This window comes from Triticum urartu, chromosome 6 (genome assembly GCF_003073215.2).
Source record: "Triticum urartu cultivar G1812 chromosome 6, Tu2.1, whole genome shotgun sequence".
Lineage (NCBI taxonomy): Eukaryota > Viridiplantae > Streptophyta > Magnoliopsida > Poales > Poaceae > Triticum > Triticum urartu.
The window spans coordinates 33,229,487-33,247,698 of record NC_053027.1 but is presented as its reverse complement, the minus strand read 5'-3'; the positions used below and the strand labels follow the sequence as shown (position 1 = coordinate 33,247,698).

Genomic DNA, 18,212 nt, shown 5'->3' with positions numbered 1-18,212 from the left:
TGCACCTAATGCATACCACAGAGCACTGATGTTGGAATTTGGTCATGAAAACAGCGAAACCGACAAGTGGGGCTCGCCTGTCGGGCAGACGTGGAGTGCCTATGTGGAAAATTTGCTGAGTTGGACGGGGGTCCCACCAGTCAATGACTTCTGTGTTTATCTTTTCTTCTATTTTTTCTTTTATTTCTCTCTCCAATTTATCATAGGCATTTCAACAAACAGATTATGGGCATGTATGTCAGTAGCACCATGACCAGGCAAGGCCCCACGGCGGCGCACTGAGGAGCCGGCCGATACAACCGCAGCAAGGAGACGCTCAGACGACGGCCATGGTGGTCTTCTATGGTTTTCAAGGCGGCGGCGGGCTTGAGCGCAGAGGACGCCGATGTGGTGCCAGGAAGCCGATGGTGGACTCGTCCTCGCGGCCGGAGATGCCCTCCATGGTGCACGCCGGCACAGGCCCAACCAGAGCATCCCTGCACACCATCACGTTGCCGACGAACGTCGTGCAACAGCTCTAGCACCGCTCATGTGTGCTCCACTGGGGAGACCACGGGGCCTGACGTGCACTCACCTCCATTAGCCCGAGCAGGATGCCTTGCGCAGGAGACGACTCGAGGCGCGGCCTGATGCTTCTTCCGATGCCAACCACTAGTCACACCGCTGGCCACACCGCCAACCACTGGCCGTGCCCTGGTCGACCGCCCGCCACTAAGCTCAACGCTGCATCTGCCTTGATGGAGGCAGATTGAGCTCCAGCGCGGCGGCTCAGCATGAATTATAGGTGGTTGTGGCGGCCGGGCGCCTCGCCTGTGGTGGGGTGGCTCGCCGGGGTTGGGCTTTGGCAGCGGCACATGATATGGCTATGGTCGGGCGGTTTTACAGGAGGAAGAGAGAGGGGAAGAAGAGATCCATCTGACAGGTGGGGCCTTGGGCCACCTCAGCGAATTATCCACATAGGTAGGCCACATCAGCCCGACGAGTGGGACTAACTTGTCAGTTTTGCTATTTTCGCAGGCAAATAAGACAATAAGTGCCCCGTGTTACGCATTAGGTGCATTTCTGGTGGTTTTTTGTGCCCTGGCTTGAATGTCGTACCAAGTTGTTACCCTAGCCCCAAGTGTGATAGTTTTGGGTAAATAACTCATTTTCTGCGAAACTCAAAAACAAGGGAAAACAGAAACTGACATTGGGCTCTAGGTTAATAAATTAGTCCCCAAAATAATATAAAATAGCATAATCATGCATATAAAACATCCAAAATAGATAATATAATAGCATGGAACAATCAAAAATTATAGATACGTTGGAGACGTATCAAGCATCCCCAAGCTTAATTCCTGCTCGTCCTTGAGTCGGTAAATGATAAATACATAATTTTTGATGTGGAATGCTACCTAACATATTTATCCATGTATCCATGTAATTTTATTCATTGTGGCATGAATGTTCAGATCCATAAGATTCAAAACAAAAGTTTAATATTGGCATAAAAACAATAATACTTCAAGCATACTAATAAAGCAATCATGTTTGGCTATGCTCCAAAGAAAGTTATCCCTACAAAGTCATATAGTCTGGCTATGCTCCATCTTCATCACACAAAGTATTAAATCATGCACAACCCCGATGACAAGCCAAGCAATTGTTTCATACTTTTGACGTTCTCAAACTTTTTCAATCTTCACGCAATACATGAGCATGAGCCATGGATATAGCATTATAGGTGGAATAAAATATGGTGGTTGTGGAGAAGACAAAAGGAAGGAGACAGTCTCATATCAACTAGGCGTATCAACGGGCTATGTAGATGCCCATCAATAGATGTATATAGCACTATAGGTGGAATAAAATATGGTGGTTGTGGAGAAGACAAAAAGAAGGAAATAGTCTCACATCAACTAGACGTATCAACGGGCTATGTAGATGTCCATCAATAGATATCAATGCGAGTGAATAGGGATTGTCATGCAACGGATGCACTAGAGCTATAAGTTTATGAAAGCTCAAAAAGAAACTAAGTGGGTGTGCATCCAACTCGCTTGCTCATGAAGACCTAGGGCAATTTGAGGAAGCTCATCATTGGAATATACAAGCCAAGTTTTATAATGAAAAATTCCCACTAGTATATGAATGTGACAACATAGAAGACTCTCTATCATGAAAATTATGGTGCTACTTTGAAGCACAAGTGTGGAAAAAGGATATTAACATTGCCCCTTCTCTCTTTTCTCTCTTTGTTTCCTTTTTCTTTTTTTTATGGTGGGCTTCTTTGGCCTCTTTTATTTTTTGTAAAGTTCGGAGACTCATCTCAACTTGTGAGTGAATCATAGCTTCCATCATCCTTTCCTCACATGGGACAATGCTCTAATAATGATGATCATCACAGTACCTCGCGATCCAGTTTCTAATCGATTGATTCAGCGTTGCGGCGGCCTGGCTCGCGCCTCGACTCACATGGACGCCAGCGGCCCAATGCCATGCGAGGCCGAGGCCCGGCGCCTAGGAAGAGCATTTTGTTAAGAGAGCAACTAGTTAATGAGCGCTCCTTCGGGAGCCTCGCATCGATCAGCGCCACTTGGTGCACTCTCAGCCATTCGCCACGCGTCGCGCTTTGGGCGCTTTCTCCGGATTTTGTTTTTTTTGCACGCGTTTCGGCTTTTTAAACGGTTTTCCTGGGTTTTTCCGACGTGTTGGTTTTCCACCGGTCTTCCTTAGCTTTTCGAAAAAAAAACAATTTTTTTGCGCGAAGAAACGTGTTTTTTTCCTTTCGCGAGAGCCACGGTTTTGCTTTCGGGAGAGTCACGGCCATGCCTCTCGGAAACGAAAAAAATGTGGTTTCTGTTTTTTTCCTTTCGTGAGGGGCACGGGTGTGCTTTCGCGAGAGTCACGGTCGTGCCTCTCGAAAACGAAAAAACACGTTTTCTGTTTTTTTTCTTTCACGAGAGTCACAGTTTTGCATCCACGAGCGGCACGGTTGTGCTTTAGCGAGAGTCACGGTCGTGCCTCTCGAAAACGAAAAAAACGTGAGAGTCACGGTTTTGCTTCCGCGAGAGGCACGGGTGTGCTTTCACGAGAGTCAGGGCCGGGCCTCTCGGAAATGAAAAAAATATGTTTTTTGTTTTTTTTCTTTCGCGAGAGTCACGGTTTTGCTTCCACGAGAGGCACGGTTGTGCTTTAGCGAGAGTCACGACCGTGCCTCTCGGAAATGAAAAAACGTGTTATCTATTTTTTGTTTCACGAGATTCATGGTTTTGCTTCCGCGAGAGGCACGGTTCTGCTTTCGCGAGAGTCACGGCCGTGTCTCTTTCAGAAAGGGAAAAAACCCGTGCTCCGGGTTTGGTTTTTTCGTCTGGTTTTTTATAAAAAAAGTTCATCAAACCTATCAACATGGGATCTAGTTTTAAAGATCTCGACGCGAGGAATCCAACGGTGAAAGCGGTTTGAGATTTGGACGCACGGTTGGAGAGATAAAACGCTTTGAATAAATGGACCTACGGAAAAAAGGAAAACTCCGAGGTTGCCACAAGTGGCGCGCTGCATGTGCGCCACTTGTCGCAACCAGGGGAGTTGGAGTGATCTTTGCAACGAGTACTCCTCAACTAGTGATTTTGTTTTGTTTTTGATAAGCCTATATAAAAATTTGGGGCCCGTAAAATTTATGGGCCCTAGCCCTGCTTTTTCGACTATGTGAGAGCAATGACCCAACCGTTTGTGAAGAAAGTGCGGGTGCTGCTGCGTTGGCCTCGAAACTTCTCGTGCTTCCAAAGAAGGTTATCACATGACACGTGCTAGGCTCCCACATTTTCGGACCCGCATGCAATATTTGAGACATTTATTGCACTGTTAGGGTTTCAACGTCGAAAATTACAAATCTACAAGGCGGCACATGAAATCATGCCTAGAAGTTGAATGGAAAATCCTATTCGATGTTTTTGCGACATGCGTAGGCCTTGTGCAGACAAGGAAGGGGCAGCCCTGCCAGAGGGGGAGGGGCAGAATTACCTCGTCGGCATGCCTGATCCAACCGTTTAAATCATCAAAAAATTGTATGATGCCGAAAATCTCGGGATCTGGCACTGCGTCATCACATAGCCATGTAGGGTGTGGTAAAATTTTGTGCGCGTTTCGGATAGGCCTCACCTGAGGCCGCTTATAAAGCACAACATCTTTAAGCTAGTCTCTGGGTATCGAGAGAGAACATGTCTGGTTTGTGAAGGAAGTGCAGGATCTTTTGCTCTGTTGGCCTCGAAACTTCGCATGCTCTCAAAGGAGTTCATCGCATGACACGCGCCAGGCGTCACATTTTCCGGACCCGCATGCAATATTTAAGACATATATTGCACTCCTAGGGTTTCAGCGCCGGAAATTACACATCTGCAAGGCGGCACATGAAATCATGCCCAAGCTAAATGAAAATCCTATTTGATGCCTTTGCGACATGCATAAGCCTTGTGCATATGAGGGAGGGGCAGGCCCCGCCACGCGGGGCAAGATTACCTTATCGGCATGCCTGATCCAACCGTTTAAATCCTCGAAAAATCGTACGACGCTGGAAATCCTTGGGATCTGGCACGACATCATCACATAGCCCCTATAGGGTGTGGTAAAATTTGGGCACGTTTTGTATAGGACTCACTTGAGGCCTCTTGTAAACTACAACATCCCTGAGCTAAGTCTCTAGGTATCGAGAAGGAAAATGTCCGGTTTGTAAAAGAAATGCGGGTCCTTTTGCTCCATTGACCTTGAAACTTCTCGTGCTCTCAAAGGAGGCCATCGCATGACACGTGCCAGCCCCCCGCATTTTCCGGACCCACGTGCAACATTTGAGTAGGGGTACGACTACGCTGCGACAGCTCTGCTTCTCCTTCCACCCGCAGGGTGCGGCCTTGCAGGGCTACTACACGCATCCTCCTTGGCCTCCTATTAGCCACATCGGCGGCCCGTGTTGGGAATGCCAGACCTGGCCGCCGGCGCTGCCGTTTCCCTGCGGCCACGTCTTCCTGTGCCGCCCATACTACAAGCGCGACATCAAGTGTCGGTGTTGCGACGGCCTGGTTCCCCAACCTGGAGCCTGATGATGGTATTGTTCTGCAGAAAGGCTAAGGTAATTGCAATAGTTCGGGATTCAAGCCAACTAAATTCCTGCTGTACTTGTAGTAGATTTTGGGATGCAAATACTTCCTTCGTTCGTTGGTGCTATACGGCACCAAGTTAGACTCTGAGGTGATATACTGGTGGTAACAAGTGGAAACTGGTGGTCTTTGATTACATTTGTCATGCGCAATGTTCAGATTTTGGCGTAGATGCTATTTTCTGCATGACAATGATCTTTTAGGGTTTATTTTGCTGCTAATCTACTTGTGCTTGGAACAGTTTACTGAAACTGTTATAATCGCAGAAACAGTTTACTGAAATTGTTCTAGTCTGGAAAATAGTTAACTGAAATTGTTTTAGTATGAAACTGATAGGTACTGGGAATTGTCTGCAACTGTTTTAATCATGTAGATAAGTAAAAGAAGATATGTTATTGCGGGAATGAATCATTATGGAACTAAAAACTCCAAATCAGTTGTTTTATCTTCTTTTGGCCTTAACATAGAAGATGGTGATGTCCGTCTGATTTAGCCCATTTCACTTGCGTCGAATAACTCTGAACAAAATTCAGGTTCCAACAATTATAATTAAATGAATCTTATTTCTACACATAAGCTAAATTCAGGTTTTGTTAATGAGCTATAATCTTGGTTTTGTTATCTTATTTTATTTCACAAAATTCTGAAATTTAGGCTGTTCATCTGCCTCCAACTGACCTTCTTTCGTGAGAATGTACCCTGGTCTTGAATCTGTTATGCACAATGTACATATGTAGTGTAGATAGTAAAAGGCCCCGTGCGTTGCAAAGGGAGAGAAAAAAATCTGCAATGGCCATGACCGCATTTTGCTGCATCACCGAGATACACTATTACTCTCAATTTCGTAAAATCATGAACAATTTGAAATCATGAACATTTTTTTAAACTCATGCACATATTTGAAATCGTGAATTTTTTTCAAATTTGTGGACACTGTAACAAATTTTCGAACATTTTTTAAATCAAGAACATTTTTTGAATTCACTAACATTTTAAACTATTTGCAAACATTTTTTAAATTGTGAACATTTTTTAAATAATTTTCTTAAATCAGCGCTTTTTTTAAATTAATGGAAAATTTTATGAAATTCATGAACATTTTTTTGATTTAACTAACATTTTTTGAATTGCATTATCATTTTTTGAATAAGCGAACATTTTATGAAGGAATAAGCCATTTTGTAAGTCACAAGCAGTTTTAAAAATTTTATAATATTTTTCCATTCATGAACATTTTTTGAATTGGACAAACTTGTTAAATTTAATTAAAATTATTTAATACATGAAATTTTGAAAAAACCAAGAACATTGTTTGATTTCTCAAACATTTGTTTTCCAAATTTTGAACTTTTTTGAATAAGCAATCATTTTTATGCAAATTCACAAACATTTTTTGAATCCAAAAACATTTTATGATTTATTAAACATTTTATTTCGAAATTATCATTTTCTGTCAGAACTTTTTTGAAACCCCAAATTATTTAAAGTGGAAAAAATGGAAAAGATAAAGGAAAAAAATCAAAACAATATAATAACATGGGCCGGTCTAAATGAGCGTGCAAAAGGGCCCGTGCGTTGCACTGTGAAAAAAATCATAATCTCCAATGGCCATGACCATATGATGCTACATCATCGAGATACACTATCACTCTTAATTTCATGAAATCATTAACAATTTTTGAAATCATGAACAGTTTTTTAAACTCATGAACATAATTGAAATACTGAACATTTTTCGAATTCGTGAACACTTTTAAATTTTTCGAACATTTTATAAAATCAAGAACATTTTTTGAATTCATGTACATTTTAATTGATCCATTTTTTCTAAAAAATTCTTCAATCGCGAACATTTTTTTTGTAAATAGGTGGATTTTTTTTTGAAATTCTCAAACATTTTTCTATTTTACAAACATTTTTTAATGCATGATCATTGGCGAACATTTTATGAATGAATAAACTATTCTATAAATTGCGAACCATTTTTTAATTTTTAGGATATTTTCCCATTGATCAACATTTTTGGAATTGGTTAAATTTTGTTCAATTTCATCAAATTTTTTAATACAATAACATTTTTTTAAAGTATGAACATTTTTTATTTCCAGAACATTTGTTTTCAGAATTCTGAACTTTTTTGAATAAGCAAACATTTTTTATAAATTCGCGGCCATTGTTTGGAATCCACAAACATTTTATGATTTATGAAAAATTTATTTCAAAATTCTCATATTTTTAATTGTCAGAACATTTTTTAAGTCTGAAATTATTTGAAGTATAAAGAATAAAAACAAGAAAGTAAAAGGAAAAAAATATAAACATGCCGCCCAAACATGCATCGACCAAAAAGGGTGTGTCGTGTATTCTCCCGGCACGCAAAGCGTATTATAGGAGGTCCCTACTGCATGGGCCGGACCAGGTGAGGGATTCCCCTGTGTGAAACGTTTTTATTACTTATAGGTGCCATGTGTTTCTCAAAAAAAGTTATAGGTGGCATTGGTGGGTATTATTTTGCAACTTTGGGGCAATTTTCATGACGTACCGTCAGAAGCAATATCTCCTTTATTACTAGATATATAGATACTATTTTGCTCGATAAAAATATTTAGAATCTTACTTTAGTTGAGTGCTAATTTAATTGTGCTTGGATAAGGGATATGATACTTTAGTTGAGTGGTAATCTGTTTAGATTCAGTCGGCATTTGTCTATTGGCAGATTCGTATGGATTCGGCCCACCTTTGTTTTTGTTGGTGTGTTTGTAGGTATGACTCTTTTGATTGTCTCAAAAAAAGAAAGGTATGACTCTTTTAATCTACGCTTCTCTTTGCCAGTGACGGTTATTGTTCCGATTCGTGGTTTGTCTACTAGAACAGAACAAAGTTTTCAGGGTTGATGACAATGGTATCCCTTGTACTCGCTCTTCTAGGGACTTTCGTAGCGCTATTGTATTATTAATAATAGACTGCTTTTTTTTAAACAAAAGGGCTAGTAATATGTTCTAAAAATGATGATTCTAGACTTAGGATTCAGTCACCTCTTGTTCCTTTTTCCTGGTCTAATTTTGCTTCTAGAACTAGAATCCAAGATTCCTCTCACATGCTCTTCTGTTTTCCACGGTGCGATGCAGATCCAACGGCTCTGGATAACGAACAGCTCATAAGATTCCCGTGCTGCAACTGAATCAACCGGCCGAGGCACTCTACGGCGGCGACGGCGTGCGCCGCCGCAATCCGCCCCAATCCTGCGGGATCTGTCCGACTGCTCCGGCCACCCCCTCTTCAACCACCCGGACCTCCTCCAGCCGGCATACCCCGTGGGACCGGCATCCTCCGCCGCCCTCCTTCAACGCCGGTGCGTTTCTCCGCGGCGCGCGCGGATGGGCGGGCTGCAGTACGCGGAGGCGTTTCGATCAGTACCCACCTGCCGTTCAGCCGGAGTAGCCCCAGCCATGGCCGACGGGCTCGGCGGCCCCCCTCCCCTCCCCTCCATGCACCGCGGTCAGCAACCCAGCCACAACTTTCCTTTCCCCTTATTCTAATTCCGTCCAATTGGATCCCTGCGGTCATACTCAGGTTACTGAACTGTATTTTGTTACATCATTGTACGATTGTGTCCGCTAGACCACGTAATGGTTCTTCAACCAGATCCATGGAAATTTCTGGCTGGCAGTTAAAGTCAAGCAAAGCGCGATATTTTTGCATACACTCTGATTCTGTTGGTATATGTTCCTAGTATGGGCCGTTCAGTTTAGAATCTCTTCAACGCGATCTTGATTTGTATTTGTTCCTTTCCTGTAACTGGTCAAGCAGTGGATTCACTCTTAGTATTGGGCTATGGGCCATTCAGTTGGTCATTACATGGTTTTTTGTCAACTTATGAAACGTACAGTGATTCACTGATGAAAATTGAGGACCGAGCGATAACCCGGTCGTATGCGCGTACCCGCACTCGCCTGGGTTCAACTCCCAGTAGACATGGAATTCAGCCACATCAGAAAATGTTATTCCAATCAGATATCAGAAATCGGTCTGATCCTAGTCATATTGCGAGTTAGAGAGGTAAAAACTAGACTATAACAAAGAAACATGTTGTTAAGGTGACTGCATGCAAACCAACAGATTCGGCTTCCTTTGTGCACATGTTGTCTTATGCAAGGTCACACCTACTTTCTGTAAGGCATGACTTTGCCGGTCTCAAGTATTACTTTCACTTATTCGATGGTGTTCATATAGTACATTGTTGTATGGTAATATTCTGTGTAATTTCATAGCATCCTTCCAATTTTCTTTTGTTCATCAGGACATCCATGCAGGGACTTGAACTCATGGACATGCCATCATCCTTATTACAATAGACATCCTTGGCCGGCAGAAGTATGGTGACGCAAAGAACCTGGCCACCGCCTGCTCCCTGCATCAGCAAGCAAGCGACGGAGCTTCCAACAGGCGGAAATGCGTGCGTGTTTATGACACAACTGAAGTATGTACCTGATTCTGTTATTCTATCTCTTTTCTTATTTTGTTATGTTCTTACAATTCAAACATAGGTCAGGGACATAGAATACATCCTGTGCGGTTGCCATCAAAGTTGTAGTTGTAGGTTATAGTTAGGCCCTGTTTGGTTCCAAATAAGTCACCAACTTATAAGTCGAAAAGTGAAAAAGTGACTTATTTTACCAAACAGACCCAACTTATAAGTCACCCCAACTTATAAGTCATAAGTTGCTCCACCCCAACTTAAAACTTATAAGGGCATGTTTGGTTCCAATAGGTCACCTGACTTATAAGTCAGGTGACTTAAAATCAGTCATGCCTGTTTGGTTGTCATCTGACTTATAAGTCACCTGACCACACCTTCCCACCTTGTTTTTTAATGTAAAGGTGATGGGACCCACGTAAAAGGGGGTGACTTATAAGTTTTAAGTTGGGGTGAAGCAACTTATGACTTATAAGTTGGGGTGACTTATAAGTTGGGTCCGTTTGGCAAAATAAGTCACTTTTTGCACTTTTCGACTTATAAGTTGGTGACTTATTTGGAACCAAACAGGGCCTAAGTCACCCCCTTTTGCATGGGTCCCATCACTTTTACATTAAAAAACTAGATGAAAAGGTGTGGTCAGGTGACTTATAAGTCAGGTGACAACCAAACGGGCGTGACTTATAAGTCACTGGTTTTAAGTTACCTGACTTATAAGTCACTGGTTTTAAGTCACCTGACTTATAAGTCAAGTGACTTATTGGAACCAAACAGGCCCTTACTATCCTTCAGAAATAATCACGAGTTGGCCTACCATTATTGTCAGGAACGCACATTATTGTTCATATCGTGTACGTTCGTTTTTTTCCTTAAAAAAAGGGAATGCACACGATAGGGATACATCATGCACAACATCGCAAAATGCTACATAAAGGAGGAGAGTCTTACAATACATCTTGCTAAATTATAGTGTGTCTCTGTAGTACCCAAGGGTCCAAGAGAGTCTTACAATAAAATGCTACATATAACCAAAGGAGGAGAAAGTTAAATGACCAAAGAAAGTGCCAAAGCGTAAAAATCACACTGTTTTTGTTCACCTCATAAAATAAAAACTGCTTGGATTTATGTGCATTCTTTCATCCTTCTCTGTGTACTCAGAACTTTGTTCTCTTTCAATTACACTGAGAAAGCTATCCGTCTTGGTATCACGCTGTATCGGAGGATGTTTCGAAAGTTTCCTTAATCTGCTAAGCTCCTCAGACACCTCTTTCATCGAGGGCCTATTGTCACCGCACATTTCCAAGCATTGCTTAGCTAGCTCTGCTACCCCTACAACCAACTCCATGTCCTCATGACCTTTTATTTGATTGTCGAGCATATTATCAAGATTGTTCCCCTTCATAGCCAGTAGGAAACTTGACGACAGGCTCCGGTGTACCTCAGGACCATCGAGTTTCAGTGGTACCTGCCCAGTTAAGATCTCCAGAAGAACAACGCCAAAGCTATAAACATCGCTTTTATCTGTCAAGCAACATGTCTGCATATACTCAGGGTCCAGATAACCACATGTCCCTTGAACCATTGTGACGAACTGAGCGTTGTCAGTTGGTGCTAATATAGATGCCCCAAAATCTGATACCTTTGCCATGTAATTCTCATCAAGAAGGATGTTAGAGGTTTTCACATCACCATGTAAAATTGGTGGGTTTGCATAGGTATGTAAAAATGCAAGCCCCTCAGCTGCCTCATTGACGATCCTTAGAAGAGAACTGAAAGAGAGGTGCAGTTTCCGGCTCTTGCCATGAATAAGATCGAAAAATGTTCCTTTTGGGATGAACTCATATACTAGCATGGGGACTTCCACCTCAAGGCAACACCCCAATAGCTTGACAATGTTCTTGTGATTGATCTGGGAAAGAATCAGTATTTCTTTGCCGAATTCCTTCTTCTGCCTATCATCAACCAATGCACACCTTTTAATTGCCACTGGAGTGATATCCTTAATTATTCCCTTGTACACAGTGCCATGGCCTCCATGTCCAAGAATCTGGCTTTTGTCAAATTTATTTGTTGCTTGTTCCAGTTCTGCTTCACTAAACACTGTAAATGAAAGTCCCTGATCTGATTTCATCTTCTCAAACAATAGCATCCCTCCGTGCTGCTGAAAATACTGATTTTTGACGTTCGCAAGCTTTCTTCTCTCAAATATTACATGTATGCAGTAGATGATAATCACCAGAACGACAGCGCCAATGCTAATGCCTGCAAAAATCAACATGAAAGGTGTTTATGTTAGTCAAATTGATCCCACAGTGTATATACTAAAAGCATGGTAAAGTTTACTTGATGTGGTAAAATTGGCTAAAGGACCGTGATGAGATATGCTTATACCTTCTAAAAAATGCACGGATGCTTGTTTCTGGACTTACTTTTTTTTCAAGTTTCACCATTTCATTTCTTTATTTTAAAGCTTCCTCAGATAGACTTGTTGCGTGCCTAACACAAGGAAACACACCACTGTGTGCTTTGCTCGTTGAGCCCTCTTTTACTAAAGGTGATTAATATATATACCAGTTGGCCATTGTTTTCTACACAAGAATTAAGCAAATGCTGGAAACATCTAGTGGTTTACCTATGATTAGGGTGATGTCTGGGTTACAAGATTTTGTTTCCATTACGAACTTTCTGCCTGGAGGACATGAACAGCGATACCCTCCTATAGTGTTGTGGCATGTTGTAGACTTTGGGCATATACTTGAATTCTTCTCACATTCACTGGCATCTGCAACAACAAAGAACCAAATTATTTGGGACCAAGTGATTGATTGAATAGGCATATGAGTACGGAGTACCAACAAATACTAATTTTGAAATGCCATAATGAGTGTAACGTGTGCCATTCTTCCACCAAAGTGAACATAAATTACATTGATGGGGGAAAAAGAAGCAAAACAGATTGTAAACTCAAGTAAGTAACGATGTTTTCCTTACAAACTATCAATATGAAAGGATGATGTGCACCCTGTATTACTCCTCATAAAACGATTGTGCATGATCTAAAGATGCACAGGGAGCAAAGAACTGAACTTGCCTCTGCATCCGTCAAAGAGGTAAGGGTTCCCTTCATATCCGTCGGCGCAGTTGCATATATAACCTGGGTCGTTGGTTGAGTCCACACACATGCTATTCCTGCTATGGCACGCGTAAGAAGGCATGTCTCTCGCCATTTCACACGTTGCATTTCCAATCGCCCAGTCCAGCACCAGCGGCTTCTGCCCCTTTTCGGTATCATTGAACCTTGTAGTGGTTATGTACTCCGAGCTGAAACTAAATATCTGTGTCTCCACCACGGCAGCATAGCTGCATTGGTTGAAAAGCGTAGTATTGGAATCATCATAAACATCAAAGAAACTGAATCTATAGCTCCTTAAACCCTTTGGTATATCATTTTGGCAGCAGCCTGCACCAACACAAGAACCGTTTGTCAGGGCTGCCGGGCTCTCACACACCGCTGCGCACGCTGTCGTGTATCTTGTAGTGCTTCTGAAGTCATTGATGTATGCAAGTGTGTTGCAGCCAATAACTATGAGCATGTTGTGTACATGGGAGAAGCGGTACGGACTTCCCGAGAAGTCAAGGGACCAAGCATTCTGTTCCATTGATCTTGTACTTGTATTGTAGCAGTACGTTGAGACGGGCGTGGAAACTCGGATTTGACCATGGGGCACCGAGATGTCCAGAACCTCCACGTTCTCAATGACCATGAACGGCTTGGCGATTCCATCGGCAGTCCTCGGGCAAATGATCTCGAAGCCTTCCATAGCACAGCCAGCACCAATGCCGAATGGGTAAGGGATGTCGACGTCACCACATCGCGTTTGGCATCCGGGGCCAGGCTGCGCTGATGTAGAGGCTAGGTGCAACATGACTGCAACAACTACCAGTAGCTCGAGCTCCATGTTACTTGCCTGAAACTGGAGTTGGCAAGAAGATTCTGCTGCACAGCACTACAGGAAAAGAGTAAAAAAAATCAGTGAGCAAACTAATGGCCATTCAATTCAACTCTGAAAGTTGTAGGCAACACTTCCTGTGTACTTTTCATTTTTCTGTTGTCAAAATATTCCTGAAAATTTTAGCATTGCTGAACAAATTTTAACAATGATTTGTAAATGCTCTGAAAATTTGAGTTGAGCTTGCAGTCGTAATATATAAATGACAAAAATATATATTAATGCTAGATGGCCTTTTCATCTTTTGTTTAACTGTATGCATGTCTAGATTCGAATTGTGCAAAAAAAAAATCTTGCCTTTGGATTTCTGGAACTAAATTAACATGCATGACTGTATGTGCCTTGCGCAAATATGAAGGCCGTGTTTCTTAGTTGTAAGGTCTTGGATGTTTGCACAGTAAACAGTCTAAATTTTTTACTTCTTAAATACAGACAATCCTTCGCGGGAAGATTTTGCTGCTGTCCAGGCCATCTTGAAGACTTTGGTGATGCATCTGGTCTGTTAACTTAACATCGCGAAGAGTGTGGCTTATCCTATCTCCTATGCAGAGTGATTTTGGTGGAGTACAAGCTATTTGCCTTGCTGGTATCTGGGTATGCCTCTAAGGTTCAGAAAGCCGAGGAGAACCGAGCTACAGCTGATTGTGCTTGACAAGGCTGCTGGCAAGCTCTCGCCATGGAAAGGGTGCCTTCTCATCAGGGCTGGGAGACTGGTGCTTATTAGCTCGGTGGTCACTGCAACTGCTACCTATTTTCTATCTGCCTTCCTAGAGGAACAAATGGATGATGAAAAAGATGGACAGGCTCAGAAGGAATTTTCTCTGGGGAGCTGATGACCAAAGAGACCATGGAAGGGCACCCAGACTCCATGCGATGAGGCTGACCAACGCCAGGGGCTCGATTTCAGAACTCCAACGCTAGAGTGTGCTCAATTGTTTCCTTGGCTTCCCCAATCGGGGGATGGTGGAGGAGGATTTGCTCGGCTCGCCGAGGCGAGGAGGAGAGATTACTCTGTAGGCATACACTGCCTGGCAGCTGTGGAAAGAGCGAAAGAGGAGGAGGTAGTTGCGGTCGTCTTGGCAGGTTTCGTTAGCTAACTGCAAACAGCTTACACTACTAGCAGACTTGACTAGCAGCGTCGTCGAGAAAGGGGAACGGTGAAAATCCAGAATCGATCAGTTTCGAGCAAAAAGTACCTGTGTATGTAGCGATCCAGCGCGCTTCCAACTGAAGAGGGCCGCGGCGGTAGGCAACAACTCTGCTCATGAACTCATCTTCAACAGAATGGCCGTGTTTCAACTCTCTTTTGTTTCCCCTAGGAAAGAAAAAGAGAAAGGAATAGGGCCATTTTTCTACTGGCCTCTTCAGAGTGGAGACTTAGCCAAACTGCATCCGCCCGTTTCGTTTGCCGGGCGGCCAAATGGCAACAGCTCCCCTGACTTGTCTCCATGGAGGTAACGACCGAAATTATGACTTGTATAATGGCAGTGGAGTGTGCTCATCTGCTGGCGACAACTCTATCAACACTTGAATATAAACATGTCAGTGGTAGCTACACTCCAAACACATATACTACATCATAAACACGGGACTCCCAACACTATCGACACTATGAATGCTGTTGCTGATGCAAGATTAGTAATCAAGCTTCTTTTTGCATTTTTTTTCTCTCTGGAAAGATCCGGATATGAAGCATTTTTTTAACCTTAGGCGAATGATGGGTTACCGGGTCAACAACCTTGCAACGCCGGTGAGCTCATCGGTCCGCCCTGCCTCCGGTGGCCCTTGTAGATGCGGGAGGTGTGGTGGACACGGCTCCTCGCCCGTGAGTGGGGAGATAGTTCATAGGTTAGGCGTATGTCAACAACATTTCGCGGTGATTGTGTCGCCATACAGAATAAGGTGCCCTCGACCTTTTCCTCGTGCCGGCGGGGCTTTGTGGTGCCGGATTTGGTTCTCCAGATCTTCTCCACCTTTGTACAGCAGTTGGTCGCAGTCATCCGTTGTTTGTCTTATTTATATACTACTCCCTCTGTTTCTCAATATAAGACTTTTATGGATGTATATAGACATAATTTATAGATTCACTCATTTTGTTTCATATATAGTCCGCATTGAAATCTCTAAAAAGACTTATAGTTAGAAACGGAGGGAGTATTTCTGTGCTACATCCTCTCAATTAGGACATCATAATAGATCATACGACGAATGTTTCATTTAGGGGGAAATCCAGATTGTCATACATCTTAAAATAATTGATCCAATTCATCATTCAATTATATTACATTTGCAGAAGGATGATGTAACAGAAATCACATAGCATATACGCACTGCCAAAACCTATGCTCGGGTCGATGACGGAAATATGTAAATAAATTGAAATTCATGGTTTCAAAAAAATGTTTGTGAATATGGAAAAATGTTCACAACTTTAACAAAATGTTCATTAGTTTATAAAAATGTTCGCGACTTTAAGAAAATGTTCACGGACGATGAATTTGAAAAAAAAAAGTTTGTGAACAATGAATATGGAAAAATAATGTTCGTGGCTTTAAGAAAATGTTTGCGAATGATAAATTTTATTAGAGAAGAAAATATTTTCATGAACAATATATTTGAAAATATGTTTGCGGACAAAAAAAATCGTGAATATGAAATAAATGTTCGCAACTTTTAAAAAGTTTCACGAACAATAATTTTAAAAATACGTAAGCGAACCACAAATATTGTTTGCGAATATCGAAAAAATGTTCATGAATGAAGAATTTAAAAAAATGCAAATAATGAATTTGAAATACAATATTCATGATTTAAAAAAATGTTTGTGAATGATAAATTTTAAAAGAAAAGAAAATATGCTCGCAAACCACCAATATTGTTTGCAACAATAAATTTCAAAATATGTTCACGAACCACAAAAAATGTTCGCAAATATGGGGAAAATGTTCGCGAATGATGAATTTGAAAAAAAGATTCCACAAATTTCATAAATGTTCATTATTTTCTAAAACAATAGTGATTTTCAAATTTTTGTGAATTTAAAAATGTTCACGGATTTACAGAAATGATTGAGTTAAAAAACTGTTCATGAATTTGATAATATGTTTATGAATTTACAAAATGTTCATTAATTTAAATGTTCGAGGTTTCAAAAAATGTTCACAAATTGTGAAAAAAATGGTCACGGCTTTAAAAAAAATGTTCTCAACCGAGAATTTTGAAAATGTGTTCATTGGAATTTATTTGAATTTATTTTCATATTTCTGTCACTGCTTCTCTTCCAAACCCCGTCATATCCCGTGGATCAGAGGCATGCGGGTGCATAGGTGAGCTTCCCCGGCTGCCGCGGCGACCTGCAGGCAAAGGGCGACACCCTCGTCATCGTCATATAGGTTTCTCTCAAGCTCTGAACCCCGTCGCCTCCATAAGCTTCTAGAACCTTCTCCCCCTCCCCCCGCCACTCGCTCCTGCTCCGCTCTGCTCTGGATCCCATGGCCGACGCCCTCCCAGGTACGCGCGCCTACCTCTCATCTCCTCTCCCTCGTAAGCAAGGATTTCCCTCTTAATTTCAATCTGGCCCGCCGCTGCGGCTCGGAGCAAGGTGCGGGGCTTCCTGGAGGCCGCGTGCTTCGGCGACCTCGAGGCCCTCCGGAGTAGGTCCCCCGCTCCCTCCTTGTTTACTCCGGGCACAGCTTGCTCACCTGCTTGCTTTTGTTTTGTTGCTGGTGTTGGCCTTGGTGCAGAGTTTGGCTCCACGCTCGACGAGGAGGGGAAGGGCGCGGCCGCAGTGGCCGCCGGCGTGCGGGACGCCAACAAGCGCACTGCGCTGCACTTCGCCGCGCGAGAGGGCCAGACCGAGGTCTGCAGGTTCCTCATCGATGTTCATGATTTAAAAAAAATGTTTGTGAATGATAAATTTTAAAAGAAAAGAAAATATGTTCGCAGACCACCAATATTGTTTGCGAACAATAAATTTCAAAATATGTTCACTAACCACAAAAAATGTTCGCGAATGATGAATTTGAAAAAAAGATTCCACAAATTTCATAAATGTTCATTATTTTCTAAAACAATAGTGATTTTTATTTTTTTGTGAATTTAAAAATGTTCACGGATTTACAAAAATGTTAGAGTTAAAAAACTGTTCATGAATTTGATAATACGTTTATGATTTTACAAAATGTTCAGTAATTTAAATGTTTGAGGTTTCAAAAAATGTTCACAAATAGTGAAAAAAATGGTCACAACTTTAAAAAAATGTTCTCAACCGAGAATTTTGAAAATGTGTTCCTTGGAATTTATTTGAATTTATTTTCATATTTTTGTCACTGGCCGTTACCTTGTGGGGCCCATGTCTGACGTGTCATGGGTCAACGGCGCCAGCTGGCCGGTCTGGCGTGGTCGAATAGATTTTGGACCTGAATGACACACTTACTGCACTTTTAAGACCTAGATGCTGATTTTCATAGTTTAAGTTCCTATATGACACCACTGAAATAGATTAAGGACCAACAATGCACTTCACTCAACAAATGAGGCTAGACTTTGACATAACAACTTACCAAAGGAATCATAAAAAGAATTTATTTT

At 42.0% G+C, this 18,212-nt stretch overlaps 1 long non-coding RNA gene and 1 pseudogene across 1 annotated transcript; one reads left to right on the top strand and one right to left on the bottom strand.

The window, feature by feature from the left end:
* Positions 1–8,279: 8,279 nt before the first annotated feature.
* LOC125516113 lies at positions 8,280–15,719 on the top strand. The gene is made up of 3 exons (XR_007287237.1): positions 8,280–8,633; positions 9,436–9,615; positions 14,055–15,719. It is a non-coding gene; the product is annotated as an uncharacterized LOC125516113 (long non-coding RNA).
* LOC125516112 lies at positions 9,970–14,048 on the bottom strand (annotated as a pseudogene).
* Positions 15,720–18,212: the final 2,493 nt, after the last annotated feature.